This window comes from Panulirus ornatus, chromosome 2 (genome assembly GCF_036320965.1).
Source record: "Panulirus ornatus isolate Po-2019 chromosome 2, ASM3632096v1, whole genome shotgun sequence".
In the NCBI taxonomy this organism is placed as follows: domain Eukaryota; kingdom Metazoa; phylum Arthropoda; class Malacostraca; order Decapoda; family Palinuridae; genus Panulirus; species Panulirus ornatus.
In genome coordinates this window covers 52,689,868-52,710,721 of record NC_092225.1, presented here as the reverse complement: position 1 = coordinate 52,710,721, position 20,854 = coordinate 52,689,868, and the positions used below count along the sequence as shown (strand labels likewise).

General features: G+C 47.4%; 1 protein-coding gene and 1 long non-coding RNA gene across 3 annotated transcripts in view; one reads left to right on the top strand and one right to left on the bottom strand.

Moving 5' to 3' along the window:
* Nucleotides 1–20,854, bottom strand: part of LOC139756400 (protein Wnt-4-like) — a 652,581-nt gene that overhangs the window by 198,343 nt on the left and 433,384 nt on the right. The window lies entirely within an intron of this gene.
* Nucleotides 1–20,854, top strand: part of LOC139752860 (uncharacterized) — a 196,759-nt gene that overhangs the window by 28,399 nt on the left and 147,506 nt on the right. The window contains exon 2 of the long non-coding RNA XR_011713600.1: nt 6,321–6,401. This is a non-coding gene — a long non-coding RNA (uncharacterized lncRNA). The remainder of the gene's footprint in view (nt 1–6,320; nt 6,402–20,854) is intronic.

Genomic DNA, 20,854 nt, shown 5'->3' with positions numbered 1-20,854 from the left:
CCACAACACTGCTGGAGGAAGGGGTCGTAATTGCTTTGTGTCTCCATCACTCCCGGGCGACGTGGCTCATGGCATGAGGAGGAGGAGGAGGAGGGGAGTGAGTGTGTCCTCGCTGCTCAGCGCTGGGTCAAGTTCAACCTCCAGGAGAGACAAGGTCAGTGGAACTTGTTGGCTGTCTCGAGAGATGCAACGAGTTAAGGTCTGCGCTAGATGGACCCCCCCCCTTCCCCCCTCCAACCGTCTGCTGTCAAGTTCATCCGCTGGCTAGTCTGTTCGCTGACCAGATCGTCCACTGGCCACACCGTCCGCTGACCAGACCGTCCGCTGGCCAGACGGTTCTCTGACCAGAACTTCCGCTGACCACATCGTTCGCTGGCCACACCGTCTGCTGGCCAGTCTGCTGACCAGAACGTTGGTTCACTGATTCGAAGCGAGGTTCACTAACTGAGAAAGATTTTGAAGTTATGAAAGCAGAACAAATGTTCTCCCATGGGATTCGAAGAGTGGTGTGAAGTCTCCACCCGGTGAGATTCGAACCCGGGAACACAGATTTGAACATGCTTACACCAGATGGAAGATAAAGACACAGTAATGCCAGAGTGAGTCAGGATTCGAACACCCAAGTGAACCAGTTTTGCAATGCAGTTAAAACGTCAGTGTGATGGTTTGAACACTGCAAGTGGAGCTCTGTGAACGACGGAAATAAGGTTCGAGCATCATGATAAAGATCCGAACATGATATTGAAGGTTCGAGCATCATGATAAAAGATTCGAACACCATCCTGAAGGTTCAAACACAATAATAAAGACTCGAACACCATGTTTAAGGTTCAAGCAATGTACTATTGGAAAAGATTAAAACATCAGGGAACCTTCAAGCTGTGTATTAAATGTTCGAACTCTCTGAGTGAAGCTTCAAACATTAGGTTGAAAACCTCAACATCGAGAGGGTCACCTGGGATGCCAACTTGTCACTGTCCCCCTAGTAAACAGGGTAGCTCTTCCCCCCACGTCAAGGCCGACGATATGACCCGTGTCAGGGCTGTCAAGAAGCCTGTCAAGGGCGTCAAGGGGAGTGTCAAGGCTGTCAAGACTTGTGTCAAGGGGAGTAGTGTCAAGCTGTGTGTGAGGCTGTCAAGACGTATGTCGTGATGTGTCAGGGTGTCAAGCAATGTGTCATGGGTGTCAAGACGTGTATGACAGGGTGTCAAGACGTGTATGACAGGGTGTCAAGACGTGTATGACAGGGTGTCAAGACGTGTGTGAAGCCGTCAGGAACAGAGCTGGATATCCTGACGTCATCCATGTAGGAATGGTTGCACGAGTGTGGCAGGTGGTGGGGGTGGTGGGTGATGACGTCAGGGTGGTGACGTCACACCTGTAGGACGCCACGGGGCAGCGTGACGTCAGCTGAGGAAGGTGAGGGACGCAGACATGGGATCCTGGAAGGGAAAAGGACTCGAAAGGACACGAGTTTTCAGCTGCTGAAGGGAACCCAGTACGTGTGGACCTAATCCTAGGGAAATAAGATACCTCATTTTTCGACATAATCATCTCCATAACTGACAGTAACTTGGTTATCAGACAGATAAGTTATAAAATGGTGATTCATTTCTTGACAGATATCAGATGGGGGGTTGACAGGGCTTGTCAAGTGAGGAGGTGGTAATGTGACGGTTATGATTCGAGTTTGACGAATCTTTCCTCCGTCTGTTTGTATTTTCGTTTTTCACTTAATTAGTTACTAATTGGTTGTTTGGTGCTTTAGGCTGTTGGCTTGTCAACAGCCAGGGTCGTTAAAGGTGTCAGTGTCAGGTTATTACCCCCCTTCGTCAGGAGTACTGGAAGATCTGGAAGACCTTCGTCAGGAGTACTGGAAGACCTTCGTCAGGAGAACTGGAAGATCTGGAAGACTTTCGTCAAGAGTACTGGAAGATCTGGAAGACCTTCGTCAGGAGTACTGGAAGACCTTCGTCAGGAGAACTGGAAGATCTGGAAGACCTTCGTCAGGAGTACTGGAAGATCTGGAAGACCTTCGTCAGGAGTACTGGAAGACCTTCGTCAGGAGAACTGGAAGATCTGGAAGACCTTCGTCAGGAGTTCAGGATCATATTAGGGAACACTCCCGCTCCCCCAGCATACAGAAGCAGTGCCCCAGTAACTCATGATTGTAATTTCTCCGTCGAATCTTTGATTTTGATCAAAGATAAAGAACTTGGGGATTTTGATCGACCATAGGAGATCCCGTCTGCAGGGAGGGAAGTCGGGGGAGGGTTACACTCCCTGGTGGTGTATGGATTTGTCTTGAGGGATTTTGTTTCGATTGTTTAGTTTCCCTTGTGGCATTGTGTGTTCAGGAACTCCGTCTCGTCCGGGTCTATAAGATTCTGTCACACGACTTTCGTCGTAAGTGTGTTTTTAAGTGGCTTGGGTAATGGACGATGGGTGCCCTTGAGATCACCTCTTGCCCGCCCCCCTGAGTCAAACTGTGACGCGTCTGTGGTGATGTAAGGACCAGAGGATGTCACTAGGGGAGGTGAAGTCAGGACCTTAGACGTTAGGGGTGGGGGAAGACTGGGTATGTGAAGTCAGGGCTTAGTACAGGGGAGTAGGAGGAGTAGGAGGACGAGGAGGAGGTGGAGGTGAAGTCAGGACCTAGAACAAGGGATGAAGGTGGTGTTCATTGTGGACCTGGAACTTGAACTTGTGAGTCTGGTGTGCTGGACGTTGTCACGTTGGCTAAGTCTTGGTTCACGAGGTCCCATGACTGAAGTGGGCTTGTGACGCGCCCCCCGCGCGCCCCTCCTCCTCCTCCTCCCCAGCTATACCGTCCGTGATGACGTCTTTCCATTTATCCCGCCCTACGTCAAGTACCCGTGCTCACACAGGGGCCCTTCTGTCCACCTCCTTCAGGATACCTCCCTCTGCAGGTCGTCATTGGGAAGGTCTTCTTCTCTAGGGCTGCCCCACCCCGTCCCTTCCGTCCCTCCCATGAACCCCAGGTTTAGGTCCTTCCCCCGCTCTCTCTCTCTCTCTCTCTCTCTCTCTCTCTCTCTCTCTCTCTCTCTCTCTCTCTCTCTCCCGTCGTGAGCGCACCGTGCCGTGAGGCCTAAGGGCCAAGGTTCCCACGGACGTAGGCCTACCTACCTACCTACCTGGCGCTATCGTCACGTGCTGCAAGGACTAAATTATCCCTCCTTCAAGCGCACCACCCCCCCTTCCCCCCCCCCTACCAACCCAATCACCCCCTACGCAAAAGGAAAGACTGGAGGGATGGGGGGGGGGGGATGGTCATGGTGTGGTCCTCCCCCTCCCCCCCTCCCCCTCGCCACAATGAGCAGACGACCCAGGATCCAAGACTCGTATTTCTCTCCCTTGGGTTCCATCCCAAGGGAGAGGGGGCCCACCCACCCTCCCTCCCTCTCCCTCCTCCCTCTCCCTCTCCCCCCTCCCTTCTTCCCCACGAAAATACCCAACACCCCTCTCCCCCCCCCACACACACCTTCACCCCCACCCCTTCCCTTCCTCATTCTGTAGTGCCTTAGGTCACCTTCACCCCATCCCATTATTCTCCATCCCATCCCCTCCCCCAGGTGAAATAAGCACCCCAGCTTCACCCCCCATCTCATGATTTTGACTCTCTCTCTCTCTCTCTCTCTCTCTCTCTCTCTCTCTCTCTCTCTCTCCCTCATGCCGTTTTCTTTTATCTGGTTAGGGAAATGGGGGGGGGGGGTTATGCCTCCAACTCTTACCCTTTCCTCGCTCCAGACATCCCGGGTCGTACTCTTTGCCTCCCCTCCCAGGCCATTAGAGAGAGAGAGAGAGAGAGAGAGAGAGAGAGAGAGAGAGAGAGAGAGAGAGAGAGAGAATGTAAGCTTAAGCTGCTGTTGTAGATTTATGCTGTGGACTGACTCGACTCCCCCCCCCCCCCCCTCAACCCCACTGGTGTTGTGGGAGTTGAATGACCATCAACTCGGCCCCTGTGGTTCACACTTGACGTAAAGTTACGACACTTGACGTAGAGTTACGACACTTGTAAATTACGAGTACTGTCGCCGTCACGTTAATATGTTATACCTTTCATCGAACCAACCCCTAGAGGCGGATGAACAGCTGGGTTTTGCCTGTGGACCAAACTGCCGCCACCGGGATTCGAACCGATGTGCCATGCGCGGCCCCGGGAATGCGTCACGGTCGGGAACGCTACCCGAGCCACCACGGCAGGTCGTGTGGACGTCGCCCGGTAGCACGTGATGTGTTGTAAGTATAGTCTGGCTGGATGTTGGGGGTTGGGGAGGTCAGGTCAGGTCAGTAACGGCTCCTCTGCCCACCGTCAGAAGCTGACCCCGCCCTTCGAACACGATGGTATTGACCTTCAGGTATGGTGTCTTGGCCCCTGACCTGACCCTCTAGGGTCAGTGCGAGTGAAAGGGTTGGACTGTACGTAGCCCGGGGGTCGTACCGTCAAAGGCTTGCGAGGAAGGGTCGTGCCGTCGAGCGGAGGAGTCGTCCCTGTCGTGGTGGTCGACGTGTCGTCATGAAGGTCTTCCTTGTGTCCCCATATCAACCCCGCGGCGCCCCGACCTCCGCCACAGTGGCCTGTACTCCCCACCCACACCTGTACTACTCACCCCGCGCTTGGCCCTCTCTCTCTCTCCCCCCACGAGTTCTTCATATCCTCCCCAGCCAGCCAGCCAGGCGGGGTGGGTGGGTGGGTGTGACCTGGGAACACGGGACGTCACCGGGATGCGAATGCGCGACGCACTGCGCACCACGAGATATATGGCGTCGTTATCTCGATAGTAAACGCCTCCGAGGCTCCTCTTCCCTCCAGAACCTCGCCTCCCTCCTCCCGCGGTTCCTCCTTCCCTCCTACTCCTCTACCCCTTCACGCCACGCCACGCGCGCCCTCCCTCCTCCCTAGCTCATCTCTCCCTCTCCCTCCCTCTCTCCCTACCTCCTCATTCAGTGTGTTCCACTCCTCCGTCTGTTCCTCATTGGCCGCCCCACCCGTGGTGGTGCCTTGATGTCAAAGTGTGATGTGATGAGGTTGATGGTCCTGTAATTGCTGCCGACTGGTCGTTACGGCAGAGACTAGGGGGGAGGGAGAGGGGTAGGAGGAGGTCATTAAGCCGGGCAGGGGGATGGTTAACCTATGACCGCGTCAACCGTAAACTCACAATTGCTAATTTGAAACTTGGGATGAAGTTTTTTTTTTCTTTCTTTTTTTGCAGATTTTTTTTTTTAGGGGGTGTGCGAGGAGGGCAAGTTGTGTATCCTGTTGCCTTGATGCTTCTGTCTGGGGTTTACCCGGAAGGTTTACCTGCAGTGAAGCTATGGATGTTTCCACCTCGGGTTTACATAGAGGTTTACCTGGAGTTGAGTCTTGGAAGATGTCAACCTGGAGTTTACCTGAAGGGTATACCTGACGTGGAATTTTAGTTACGTTTCAGTTTGCAGTTTAGATGTAGTGTAGATATTAGTCTCCATAGGTGAACTACGTTTTAATCTGGGGTTAACCCAAGATGAAGGCTATCTGAAACAGGGTTTACTTGAGGAAGAGTTGAAATATGTAGAGTTAGGTTCACCTGAAAGGTTTACCTGGACGATATTTCAAACTAGGGTTACATGAAGAGGGGATTACGTGATGGGGGTATACCTGGGTCGAAAACACTTGAAACTAGGTTTGCTTGAAGGGTTTACCTTAAGTAAAAACAAAGGTATTTTAGATCGACTTGGGCCAGACTCTTCATTATGGACTAAGATGTCTTCCAATATACACAATAGTGAGTCTCTCTCTCTCTCTCTCTCTCTCTCTCTCTCTCTCTCTCTCTCTCTCTCTCTCTCTCTCTCTCTCTCTCTCACCACAATGCCGTTCATTTGATGGATTTCGGGATTTTTCAGAACGCTGTTGATTGATACATTCCGAAAAATATGATTGTTACAGAAGTGTGAGGTCTCAGCTTACCCCCTTGTCGTAATGGTCATGGCACGGGCTCAGTCATGTTCTAATGATGCAAAGGGAACCGTGAAGATTATGAGACGAGGATGCACATATGAATTTGAGCTCCTCAGGTGTATATATAGACCTGACTCTCAGAGGTGGAAAGGTTTTTAGGAAGAGAGAGAGACGGAAGAACGAAGGTAATGACAGCTTCGGTCTTCGAGTTAAAGAGGAGGTATGATAACGGTCAATGTTCGTGTGATTGGTCTCCACACACAAACTGTGGGAAACATGGGAGGCTAAGAAAAGAGATATGGGTAGAAATAAGTTTTCTAATCGTTGAATTAATCCCGGTTACTTTTCTTCTTCATTCCAGGGTGCTGCACCGGTCCAAAGGACGAGAAGAATTCATGTTCAGTGCGAGAAAAGGAGTCGTCCAGTCAGGAGGGGAGAAGAGGTAAGTGCAAGTATGTAGGGTGGAGTCATAGGCGTAAGAGGGAGTAAGGTTATAGGTAGGCGATAGAACGGAACCCAGGGGGTCACCACAGAAGAGGGAGATGGCGCTTTGTCGTCGACTACGGCTGAGATGGGCCGACGTAGAGGGATGCCTTGTACAAAGAGGAGCACAAAAGCTCAAGGAAGTTAGTTTAGGAGGCAAACGTGTTATGTGATTTGGAGATAATCGAGAATAGTGACAAAAGGTTTACCAAAAGTCTAGAGTTCCATTATTTTTGTATGTTTTCGAATAACGGAAGCCTTTTTTTTTTTTTATAATTGAATGGCTTCGAATGGGGGCATTATTTTGTTATGTCATGTCAGCCATTGTCGAAAAAAGAGGTACTGGGAGCTGTGGATTTCAACATTGTTGAGAACTGGAAAATATATAAACAGAAGTTACTAATGAAGTTTTGTGAGCGACGTGGCTTCATGGGCCGCTCGACACTTTCTGGTCGAAACATTTGAAGCAGTTGACGGCAGTCGGACCTTAAGCTGAGCTTTGATTTACACGTTTATGATGATCCCAGGACCAAGGTGTCCCTGAGGGAGTCTTGGTGTGTTTACCCAGGAGGACACCTTCTTCAAGGTTGCTGCAGCCCTATCCTGCGCTACGTTCTGTAGCAGGGGGAATGAGGACTCCTTTGAAGTGATACAGTCTCGGCAATGGTGACTTTTCAACTCGGGGTTTAACCTCTCGTCGTCGGCGTCCGGTAACACCGGAACACTGATTCGTCTCGGTGAACAGAGGTAAACCTTTGGTGATGTTCTCATAAATAACAAGACGTGTTATTAGTAGAACAGCATCATTACTGTGGCTACAGTGGCTCAGATGCCTTCAATCTACGGTTCTCACATGTCTACAAGAGTCTGAATGTCTTGTTCATTGCATGATCCGAAGATGCTGGGCTTAGAATGTCTTATTGAGGCTCAAGTTTCGCACAAACTACTTCAGGTTCGGAATGAAGCCTGATTGTGGTGGTAGACCTCATGACTCAGGGGGCTGAAAAAGTTGGATAAGGTTTTCTTCGGCCTTTGGCAACCAGAAGCCAGGTGTCCAGGTTGTGTGTACGTTTAAATTACTGTCATTCGATGCATAAAACTTTTTTCTTTTTAGCATGAGATGTATATAGCAAGACTGTCTGATAACCTGAATATGAAGTTGTAGTTCTTTTAAAACTGATGATGATGATTATATTTGATATGCAAGTCACCCCTTCTGCCAAATTATGGCTCCAAAGAAAATGGTCTTCAGGTGGGGCCAGGGAAATTTTTATTTAATAGAAAACGGGTTGTAATTTTGGCTATTTTGTATTGCTTGAGAAGTGATTAAATTGTGAATTCTTCCTGTAATTGATCCCTGTAAATGAGCAGGTTACAGTGTGGTCGACATTATACCAGTAGCTGTAATGTCAGAGGTTATATAATGGTTGTGCTTGACACCTTGAACACGACGGTACGACCCTTGAACACGACGGACGACCCTTGAGCACAACGATACGACCTTTAAGTGCGATGGTAACTACCCATGCGCACGACGGTACAACCTTTGAGCACGATAGCATGGTCTCTGATTAGGTCAAGTGGCAGGCCCATCATACTCAAGGGTTGTACAGTCGTGCTCAAGGGTCGTACCGTCGTCCTCGAGGGTCGTACCGTCGTGCTCAGGGGTCTTACCTCTACTGTACCGTCGACGGTACAGTGAGGTACGTCGTCGGTGCATCATATCTGCAACTTGTGACCCATCGGGAATAAGTCAGGAGTAGGTGACTCACTGACTCACCGAGTGGTGAGTAATTACTTGGATGAGTACGTCATTAAGTGGATGATTCGATTCGCTGACTGGTGGATGAGTATGGTTGGGCGGGAGGAGGTTTTGAGGAAGTGGAGTAATCGATTGACATACAAACGGGTGGATGAGTTGATCATTGAACAGGGGGATGATGGGATGAGTGAGGGCGTTCAATGATTAATTGAAGATTAGGTGCGTTAATCGTTGAACGGGTTCGTGATTGGTTAGGTGGATGGTTGAACGGCTTGGTGATTGGATGAAGGGCGTCGTTGAACGGGCTCGTGTTAAGATGGCTGGATCGTTGAACGGATCCAAGAATGGATAAATGAGTCGTTGAACGGGTTAATGATAGGATGAATTGGTCATTGAACAATTAGATGAGTGAGTCATTGTAGGGATGGATGAATGGATGGCTGGATTGTTCAAGGGGTGGATGAATATTTTTACGAAGAGGTGGATTAGTCGACGTGTGGATGGCTGAACGAATGAGTTAGTGGATGATTGAACGGGTAGATGAGATAGTGGATGATTGAACGGGTGCATGAATGAGATAGTGGATGGATGAGAGTGGATGATTCAACAGGTGGATGAAATAGTTGATGGATGATATAGTGGATAATTGAAGTGATGGATGAGATAGTGGATGGATGATTGAACAAGTAGATGATTGAACGGGTGAATGATATAGTGGATGACTGAACGGGTGGATGAGATAGTGGATGGAGGAGATAGTGGACGAGCAAGGTTGCCAAAGTGGAGTTGAAGTTGATGGCTCAAACAGATAAGGTGATACCTGAATAGATAGATAGATAGATAAATAGATGAGTGAATGGATGGATGAATAAATGAATCATTAATGGGTTTAGATTCTTTCTCATTGTCTCCCGCTGCTACTGAACGCCTTGACCATTATCCTCTGATAGAGGATTAAGATCAATCAAAACAAATGATTAAAGGATCGACAGCCCCAGTCGTTCACTTTATACTCCGAGATCATTCAACCAATCAGATTAAAGGTTTTTCTCGTTGGCCAATCACGGTTCAGCTTCTTAATTTTGCATGGGAAGGTATATATATATATATATATATATATATATATATATATATATATATATATATATATATATATATATATATATATTTCTTTCGTCTGTTTCCTTGCGCTACCTCGCAGGCGCGGGAGACAGCGACAAAGCAAAATAATAAAATAATATATATATATATATATATATATATATATATATATATATATATATATATATATATATATATATATATATTTTTTTTTTTTTTTTTTTTTTTTTTTATACTTTGTCGCTGTCTCCCGCGTTTGCGAGGTAGCGCAAGGAAACAGACGAAAGAAATGGCCCAACCCCCCCCCCCATACACATGTACATACACACGTCCAGACACGCAAATATACATACCTACACAGCTTTCCATGGTTTACCCCAGACGCTTCACATGCCTTGCTTCAATCCTCTGACAGCACGTCAACCCCTGTATACCACATGACTCCAATTCACTCTATTTCTTGCCCTCCTTTCACCCTCCTGCATGTTCAGGCCCCGATCACACAAAATCTTTTTCACTCCATCTTTCCACCTCCAATTTGGTCTCCCTCTTCTCCTCGTTCCCTCCACCTCCGACACATATATCCTCTTGGTCAATCTCTCCTCACTCATTCTCTCCATGTGCCCAAACCATTTCAAAACACCCTCTTCTGCTCTCTCGACCACGCTCTTTTTATTTCCACACATCTCTCTTACCCTTACGTTACTTACTCGATCAAACCACCTCACACCACACATTGTCCTCAAACATCTCATTTCCAGCACATCCATCCTCCTGCGCACATCTCTATCCATAGCCCACGCCTCGCAACCATACAGCATTGTTGGAACCACTATTCCCTCAAACATACCCATTTTTGCTTTCCGAGATAATGTTCTCGACTTCCACACATTTTTCAAGGCTCCCAAAATTTTCGCCCCCTCCCCCACCCTATGATCCACTTCCGCTTCCATGGTTCCATCCGCTGACAGATCCACTCCCAGATATCTAAAACACTTCACTTCCTCCAGTTTTTCTCCATTCAAACTCACCTCCCAATTGACTTGACCCTCACCCCTACTGTACCTAATAACCTTGCTCTTATTCACATTTACTCTCAACTTTCTTCTTCCACACACTTTACCAAACTCAGTCACCAGCTTCTGCAGTTTCTCACATGAATCAGCCACCAGCGCTGTATCATCAGCGAACAACAATTGACTCACTTCCCAAGCTCTCTCATCCCCAACAGACTTCATACTTGCCCCTCTTTCCAGGACTCTTGCATTTACCTCCTTTACAACCCCATCCATAAACAAATTAAACAACCATGGAGACATCACACACCCCTGCCGCAAACCTACATTCACTGAGAACCAATCACTTTCCTCTCTTCCTACACGTACACATGCCTTACATCCTCGATAAAAACTTTTCACTGCTTCTAACAACTTGCCTCCCACACCATATATTCTTAATACCTTCCACAGAGCATCTCTATCAACTCTATCATATGCCTTCTCCAGATCCATAAATGCTACATACAAATCCATTTGCTTTTCTAAGTATTTCTCACATACATTCTTCAAAGCAAACACCTGATCCACACATCCTCTACCACTTCTGAAACCGCACTGCTCTTCCCCAATCTGATGCTCTGTACATGCCTTCACCCTCTCAATCAATACCCTCCCATATAATTTACCAGGAATACTCAACAAACTTATACCTCTGTAATTTGAGCACTCACTCTTATCCCCTTTGCCTTTGTACAATGGCACTATGCACGCATTCCGCCAATATATATATATATATATATATATATATTCTCGACCAATCACAGGGAACCTTTCACGTGTGTGTGTGTGTGTGTGTGTGTGGCGCCTTCGTACAGCTTGGTTGATTCGTCACGTTATTTAAACACAGTTCATGAATACGAAATCATTTAGGCTTGGAGGTTATTCTTAAATACGAGGAAATTATTCTCTCTCTCTCTCTCTCTCTCTCTCTCTCTCTCTCTCAACGGGAGACATCTCACCACCACCACACGGTGTCGACCTTCAGCCAATCACTGAGACCCTTCTGTAAACGTCTCGAAGGAAGAAATCCGACCAATGACAGTTGAGTCTTTCTCGTCATACGCCGTGGCACCAATCGGAGATCGTGTTGTATGCCTGTCCACACTTCCACCCAATCACTGTCGACTTATCATATCCTATTACGCTTCCACCCAATGACCGTCGACTTATCATATCACATATAGACGATGACGCCAGCCAATTACGACGAGGCTTTAGGCAGCGCGGGGCCCGTTACACACGCGCGTGGCTGGTGTCCACAACGGGCGGAGGAGGAGTGGGAGTGGGAGGAGAAGCTGCTGCCTCCGCTGCTGCTGTACTAACTTGTTGAATACCGCGCCCAGGCGACTGGAATGGCAAGGCGGCTCCTCTCTCTCTCTGTTATTTACACCACGGCTGAGGCCGTTACTTATGTACCGCCCGCCCGGGCGGGTGTGTGTGTGTGTGTGTGTGTGTGTGCTGTGGTGGTGATTGAGGGAGGAGGAGGAGGAGGGGAAGGTTGTACCGGGGATTGTGATTACACTGGTGGTGGGGGAAGGGTTGTAAGACAGGTGTTGTCTTAATTCGTGATCCTTTATTTGAGTTTCTGGTCGTGGATGTATTTTTTTTTCTCTATATCGTGGTTGTGGGTATGTTGTGATTTTCGTGTTTGTTTTGCTGTTTCGAGTATTAATGTAGTGTTATGTGTCACGATTGCTTTTTTTGTAAGGGGAGAATAGGGTTGTATTATTGTTGTTTTTGTAATACATTTGTTCAAGAGTTTATTGTTGTCTTTGTACTTATTGTTGACCATACTTCGTGGTTGTAGTTTTGTGTTGTAAAGATTATTTTTATTTTTTCTATCTTCGTGGTTGCTTTTAAGCGTTGTTAGTTTTTAGGTGTCGATGTTATCATAACTGTTTCTCTTCGTCGTGTATTAGTTATCATGCGAACAATATAATGTTATTCGCTCCTCAACATGCTGTCTATCTCTCCCTTTTAGTCTTGGCTGCAGCCACTCACACAGTCAGACGCCCCAGCCGGAGCCTTCGAGGAGGAGGAGCACTCCTCCCTTGGCTCCTCCTCCTGTTCCTTCTGTTAGAAATTATACGAAAGGAGGGGAGGATTTCCAGCCCCCCTTCCCTCCCCCTTTTAGTCGCCTTCTACGACACGCAGGGAATACGTGGGAAGTATTCTTTCTCCCTTATCCTCAGGGATATGTTGATTGGTTGGCAAGGATTATTGGTGTGTGTGTGTGTGTGTGTGTGTGTGTGTGTCATGGTGAAGTGGTTGAGGATTGGCGGAATGCCTATGTGTGGTGCTGGTGTATATATAGATGAAGGATGGACAGAGGTGAGTGTTCATACTGCAGAGGTGTGGGAGGGTATTGATTGAGAGGGTTAAGGCATGTACAGAGCATCAGATTGGGGAAGAGCAGTGTGGTTTCAGAAGTGGTAGAGGATGTGTGGATCAGCTGTTTGCTTTGAAGAATGTATGTGAGAAATACTTAGAAAAGCAAATGGATTTGTATGTAGCATTTATGGATCTGAAGAAGGCATATGATATGGTTAATGAGACGTCTTGTGGAAGGTCATAAAGATATACGATGTAGGAAGGTAAGCTACTAGAAGCAGAGTTTTTTTTTTTTTCTTAATGAAAGTATGCGAGTAGGAAGAGAGGAGAGTGAATTGTGTTAAGGGAAAGTTGGTCTGTGTCAGGGGTGTGTGATGTCCCCATGGTTGTTTGATTTGTTTATGGATAGGATGGTTAAGGAGGGAAATGCAAGAGGCTTGGAGAGAGGGACGAGTATGCAGTCTGTTGGGGATGAGAAGGCCTGGGAAGTGAGTCAGTTGTTTGCTGACGGACTTTACAGCACTGGTGGCAGATTCGAGCGAGAAAATGTAGAAGTTGGTGACTGAGTTTGGAAGAGTGTGTGAAAAGAGAAGGTCGAGAGTAAATTTGAATAAAAACAAGTTTATTAAGTTTAGCAGGGTTGAGGGACAGGATAGTTGGTGTGAGTTTGAATGGAAAAAAAATTGGAGGAGGTGAAGTATTTAACAGACTTGGAAGTAGACATGGCAGCGAATGGAACCATGAAAGCGGAAGCTAGTCATAGGGTGGGTGAGGGGGTGAATGTTCTTGGAGCGCTGAAGAATGTGTGGAGAGAGGGTCATTATCTGAGAGGGCATGGGTATGTCTGAAGGTAAACTAGTCCCTACAATGTTGGGATGCTAGGCATGGGCTGTAGATGAGGATGTGCGGAGGAGGGTGGATGTGTTGGAAATGAGATGTTTGATGACAATATGTGGTGTGAGGCGGTTTGATCGAGTAAGTAATGAAAGGGTAAGAGATATGTGTGGTAATAACATGAGTGTGGTTGAGAAAGCAGAACAGGGTGTTTTGAAATGGTTTGGTCACATGGAGAGAATGAGTGAGGAAAGATTGTCCAAGAGGATATATGTGTCAGGTGGAGGGAACGAGGAGAAGCGGGAGACCAAATTGGAGATGAATGAATGATGGGATGAGAAATGATTTTCAATATGAAATATATATATATATATATATATATATATATATATATATATATATATATATATATATATATATATACACCTTAGCCTCAGCTCGGTACCCAGTGTATCGATCACCTCATCTGGCAAGAGGAATATGAAGAAATAAAAAGCCACACTGGGCAGTCAGACGCTATCATAAACCAGTTGAATAATGTGCCAGACCTTGGGAGGGATAATGTCTAGCGACCTAACCTTCAGCGAACACAAAACAAGGGTAGACTCCTGCAGAAGGATGGCAGGTTGGATCTTGTGGGCCTTCAAGACGAGGGAAGAAAAAAACCAATAATGATATTATTTCAGGCGTTAAATCTCTCGTGAACCGAATGTTGTTGCGATCGTACAAAAGTCATACAAGGCGGACGAAACACCTGATTGAGGACGTGTTCAGGAGGATGTTTTACAGGCCATATTATTGTGGTAAAGGATCGAAATGACTGGGAACAGCTGATATCTCTTTGACGCTGTCGTCCCGGAGCGCAGGCGAGAATCGTGTATCACCATCCATGCTTGAAATGTCCTAAAAGGTATGGTTTCCCAACTTTTAGAAATGATAACCTATTGACACATGACAGACGTGGAAGACTTGGCACAGTACTACTACTGGAATCCAGAGGTATGATATGTACAAACATATGAGAACGTCTTACATATCCGGGATCCAAGACTCTTCAACTCCTTGCCATCTACCATCAGAGGCGGGCTGGGATGTACGGTAGAGAAGGTCAAGAATGCAGTGGACAAGTACCTACAAAGTGTACCAGACCAGCCAGGTTGTGGGGGGCTGTGTATAGGGCCTGCGGGGGCTGCGGCTTCCCACACCTTGGTCGACCAAACGACCCAATCCAATAGCCTAGGACCAGCCCAGGGCTACTGTAGGGGTAAAGATTCTCCAATTCTTAACCAGGTATTCAACCCTTCGGGAGGATGAACAGATGGGTTGACTGCGGACCGACTTCCCTGACCAGGATTCGAACCTGTACCCAATGGGATGTTTGCACAGTTTTATTGTATTAGTTCTGTCTCTCTTCACTGCAGTAGTGTGTGTGTGAACGGAAGATACAACATTCGATATTTTCACGCATCACGTGTCATTAATACATTACTATATTTTCACGCATCACGTGTCATTAATACATTACTGTATTTTCACGCTTCACGTGTCATTAATACATTACTGTATTATGGACGACAGGGACAAACGGCATGAGTGGGATGTATGAATGTATCTATTGAGTTTATTTTACATAATGCAGTAGCGAGGAGGGCGGTGTCTATTGGCCTGTTTAATTGTAATATCTATGTATCACACACACACACACACACACACACACACACACACACACACACACACACACACCCAATCCTGCAGCTTGTCTCCTGTGGGATAGCAATCAAATTGAAGACCTCTTTCGTCTGGCTCACATCCTTATTACATTCTCTCGGACTGAACTACGTCAGCCACGAACGTACCAGATCCACTCTGGGAGTGTTTGTAGAACCCCCCCCCCTCCCTTCCTCTCTTTGCCAGCTGATGCAGTGCACCTCCCTCATCACTTCCCTCATGACCCCTCCCCTGCATCGTCAGCAAACATGTACAGGTGGGAGGCCGCTACCTTGAGGCAAGTCATTTACATAGGTCGAAGAAGAGTAATGGTCCCAGGACCGAACCCTGTGGCACTCCGCCGGTCACCTCAGACCATTTGGTGAGGGGGGGCCTGTCTGATATGCGTCCTCGGCCTCCCTCCCACTGAGGTAGTCTTATATCCAGTGGAGGAAGGAGAGAGAGAGAGAGAGAGAGAGAGAGAGAGAGAGAGAGAGAGAGAGAGAGAGAGAGAGAGAGAGAGAGAGAGTACACAGGGGTTGAAAAGGTACATGTACACAAAAGGGACCGGCCAACATGAGTGTAAAACTCCCTCCTCGTAACACACACACACACACACACACACACACACACACACACACACACACACACACACACACACACACACACGTGCCCCCGTACGACCAGGGCTTCCGTGGTGCAGTGGGCAGCGTTGCGACCCACCGATTGAACTGAGCAAGGGCAGGTGGCTCACAGTTGACCAGCTTTTGATCCTTATATAGGGCTGGTGCCCGTGTGGCTACCTGGCATTAAGCTTGGCGTTACAAGACTGGGTAACACGATCTTCAAACTCTGTCTTGGTATTGAAACGTAAATAGCTGAAGCCTGATGTAATAATACAAGATGCGTCTCTCCAGCCATGGGAAAGGGGCGATGCGTTCGTTACCGACGTCCAAAGAGCTGCTTCCACCGCATCCTTAAACCAGAAGGTTACGTTAACGTGTGCGTGCCTGACGATGGTTTGTGTGGTCTTCATCCTCCCCAGGGCAGGGTCTGGGGCCTTGTTTCTCCTCTACGTATGCCTAGATGATGGTTTGGGAGGTCTTCTGCCGCCATGGTCTGGTGTGGAGCCAAGATTCCCCAGTACCTGTGTTAGCAACGCATTAGGGGAGGTCAACTGTGAACACTTATTGGCTGGACGATATTGTTTTGTTCATGATTTCACATGTCAGTATCAGATAAGCTTGAACCTTTCCTTCCTTCCTTCCTTCCTTTCTCCCTCCCTCCCTCCCTCCCTTCCTTCCTTCCTTCTCCGTTATCTCTATGTTCTTCCCTTTCCATAGTTTTGCTCTCCGTCACACGACTTCCTTGTTCTGTACCGCACGCCCCTTCATTTGAATACCTCAGTAAGTCACACCAGAGGTAAGGGTGATCGGTGTGTTGTGACGGTCTGCACACACACACACACACACACACACACACACACACAACAGTTGCTTGAAGACGAAGCATCAGCAACTTATCTCCCGGACGTCGGCTGAGGTGGGTGTGTGTGTGGGTATGAGATCCTCCGTCTCTTGGTCTGTCTTGTTGGCAGGATGTGTGTCAGTTGCCATTACAGAATTGCCTCGTTTCAAGAGAGACAGCTCGACGACCCATCATCCAGAAGACGGTCGTCGTTCATCAAGTGCAGGTTGGAGGCCACTCCTGCAGCACGCTGAGTGGGAGAAGCAATAGGAAAGCGACATCGGGTTTTCCTGTCTTGTTCCCACCTCCAGGACATGTTCCCTCACTGCCGTATTGGTGCAGAATTACTGCTGCCTCCAGGCGAGGCATCACATTGTGTATGTGTGTGTGTGTGTGTGTGTGTGTGTGTGTGTGTTGGAGGGGGGGGGGGCAACTCTAATTTTGAGAAGTTATCTCAAAGATAGATGGACGTTTTGTTATTGTTGTATTCTTGGAGAGGAGTTTGATTAACGTGTGTTGGGCTGTTTCGAAGTCTGGAGGGAGGTCGTCTGTGGCTAGCTGAAGCTGACGGCCACAGGCCACTACAAGTAGCCTCTGTGTGTGTGTGTGTGTGTGTGTGTGTGTGTGTCTTGCGTAGTCAGTGTGAGGGGTCGTGTTGAGGAGGACCATGGCGACGGAGACTCTCCTTCGTCGAGGGCGACTCCTTGAGTACGACCTGTGTACGATCCTGGGGCAAGAGGAGACGAACCCTTGGATGTGACAGACCCTGACCTTCGACCGACCCTCTACAAGCCCAGGTCAAGTGTGCAGGTCGTCATGCCTAATGGTCGTAGGGGGGAGGAGGTGTTGCTGGTGTTGTGTTGTCGCGCTCCAGACTCGCCCTCCGTTATGCTCTGGTGGTCGCCCCAGTCCTGCTCAGGAGGTCTCGTCCCTCGGGTCTTGAAAGGTCATCCAGTCGTGTTCTCGAGACATTAAGCCTACGCTGAGCCTCTGTTTCCCCAGCTGTCTCTCAGGTTGAGGCCTGGGCGAGGAGGTACCGACCCGACTCCTCCTTCGGGAAAGTCGTACACAACAAACCCGGTGATTGTAACCTGTCGTTCAGATCCTCCAGGAGGCGAAGCCCTCCCTCCCCCCCAGCTCCTCGCCTTGTGTACGCCACGCGAGTGCAACTGAAGTGTGAGGTTGACGTACCTCTGTAAAAGCCTTAATAGCTGTACGAAAGAAGGTGATTATTTCTTTTATCTTTATTATCTCGCCGAGTGAGAAGGATGTGCCTCCTCCTTGATAAGACTTGCGTTCAAAACAATTTTAAAGACACTTTTTTTTTCTTTTCCTGGATGACTAAAGTATATACTTTAGTCTTTCTTGTAGGAAATCCTCTCTAATCAGAATAAGAGAACGAGTTACTTCAATTTATTCAATTTATTTGCTATACTTTTGATCTCCGATTATCAAGGATAGATTAAAAAACAACAACAGAAAAAAACCCCCACTAAAACCGGTGTGCCAAATAGAAGCAGAAAATGGCTAATTGGCAGCCTCCACAGGAACCTCTCGTTAATAACATTTCCACAATAGTTTCGCCCGAGTGATCGGTCTGGTTTTTATGCCATTCCTGGCTGGGTAGATTTACATGGCCCGTGTTTACTGGCGGGTCCTCATTCTGTTGAGTCTCAGTGTCTCGTCTTGGTGATGTTTGGTTTTGTCTTTTTTTTCTTCAGCGTTTGTGGAACTTAATTATTTCGTTTGGAATCCCTGACCATTATGGCGGAGCTCGGGGTGACCGCGGCCTGGCCTTGTGATACGGGTCGTACCGTCGTGCTCAGGGGTCGTGCCGTCATGCCCAAGGGGGGATCGTAACCGGTAGGGTCAAAGGTCATATTGTTTTCGTGCTCTTATGCCCCCAAGGGTCGTGCTGTGGTGCTCAAGGGTCGTGCTCTTATGCCCCCAAGGGTCGTGCTGTGGTGCTCAAGGGTCGTGCTCTTATGCCCCCAAGGGTCGTGCTATTGTGCTCAAGGGTCGTGCTGTTATGCCCCGAGGGTCGTGTTGTTATGCCCCCAATGGTCGTGCTGTTGTGCTCAAGGGTCGTGCTGTTATGCCCCCAAGGGTCGTGCTATTGTGCTCAAGGGTCGTGCTGTTATGCCCTCAAGGGTCGTGCTGTTGTGCTCAAGGGTCGTGCTGTGGTGCTCAAGGGTCGTGCTGTTATGCCCTCAAGGGTCGTGCTGTTGTGCTCAAGGGTCGTGCTGTGGTGCTCAAGGGTCGTGCTCTTATGCCCCCAAGGGTCGTGCTATTGTGCTCAAGGGTCGTGCTGTTATGCCCTCAAGGGTCGTGCTGTTGTGCTCAAGGGTCGTGCTGTGGTGCTCAAGGGTCGTGCTCTTATGCCCCCAAGGGTCGTGCTATTGTGCTCAAGGGTCGTGTTGTTATGCCCTCAAGGGTCGTGCTGTTGTGCTCAAGGGTCGTGCTGTTATACTCAGGGGTCGTACCGTTGTACTCAAAAGGTCACATCGTTGTGCTCGGAGGGTCGTCATGCCGTGCCCCAAAACTGGGCGTAAAGCCACCCCCCAAAAAAAAGGCTGCGTAGCTGAGAAAACGCTATCTGATGGGGGTTATTTTCTGCATGTTTCGTCAGTGCCAGAGAGAGAGAGAGAGAGAGAGAGAGAGAGAGAGAGAGAGAGAGAGAGAGAGAGAGAGAGAGAGAGAGAGAGAGAAGAACCAGAGATACAGTAGTTAACACACACACACACACACACACACACACACACACACACACACACACTTGTGTGCCCAGAGTTAGTAAGTAAGGTACCCAAATGACGCTTTTTTTTTTCAGGTCCTGCCCGACCTGTGTCAAACACTTTAATTCAAAAGCCCCCTGACCCCTGTACACACGCCAGCTCCTCTCATCCATTTCAAACCGTCCTTCCTCCAGCTCCTCCTCCTTCATCTCCTCCAGCCAGTTTGAAGACATAACAAGATGTGCATAGGGAGGTGAGCAGATAGCGGGCAAAATGAGACGGGTAAGACACAGGAGCTTAAGGCATATACATCTATGAGACGGGTGATAGTGTTAACTAAGGCATATAGAATGAACCTGTACTTAAAATTTGTGTATCTGTTGTTGGCTTTTAAGATGTTATCATCACTCCCATAAACAAAAAAGGTCATTTATTGTCAGATTTCGTCATGCATGCATTCATATTTTCTCTCCTTGATTCCCACTATATATATATATATATATATTGGAAAGGATCACAATTTTGCGCGTGATTAAGTATATTCTTATGAGTCCACGGGGAAAAAGAAACACGATAAGTTCCCAAGCGCACTTTCATGTAATATTCACATCATCAGGGGAGATACAAGAAAGAAATGTAACAGTCAGTTGATACTTAACGAAAAGACGTAGCTAGGACGCCATTTGGTAAACATGTGATTGTCCAAGACAGACAACATGCGTATCATAATCTTATTATGTGGACAAGAAGGTGAATTGCTTACAAATTTTATCAACAATAAAGTTATCCAATTTGTATAGACCTTCACCAATATTAAGGTTATAATTCTTTGTGTATTTGGTAATAGAGGATTCATTGATATTTGTGGTACTGGAGTTAGAGTTAATAACTGAGACGGCATTACTCCAGTCAATACAATGATCATAGTTTTTGACGTGATTAAACGAAGCATTTGATTCTTGTCCTGTTCTTATACGATATTTATGTTGCTTAAGTCTAACAGAAAGATCCTTACCAGTCTGCCAACATAAAATTTATCACAATTTCTACATGGCACTTTATAGATGCATCCAGGAGAATTTTCTGGTGAGTTCCTGATTAAGATATTCTTTATTTTATTATTGTTGCTGAAGGCAACTTTTATATTAAAGGATTTAAGCAACATGGGAAGTAAAGTAAAACTATTATTAAAAGGAAGAACTAATATATATATATATATATATATATATATATATATATATATATATATATATATATATATATATATATATATGTGATGTCTCCATGGTTGTTTAATTTGTTTATGGATGGGGTTGTTAGGGAGGTAAATGCAAGAGTCCTGGAAAGAGGGGCAAGTATGAAGTCTGTTGGGGATGAGAGAGCTTGGGAAGTGAGTCAGTTGTTGTTCGCTGATGAT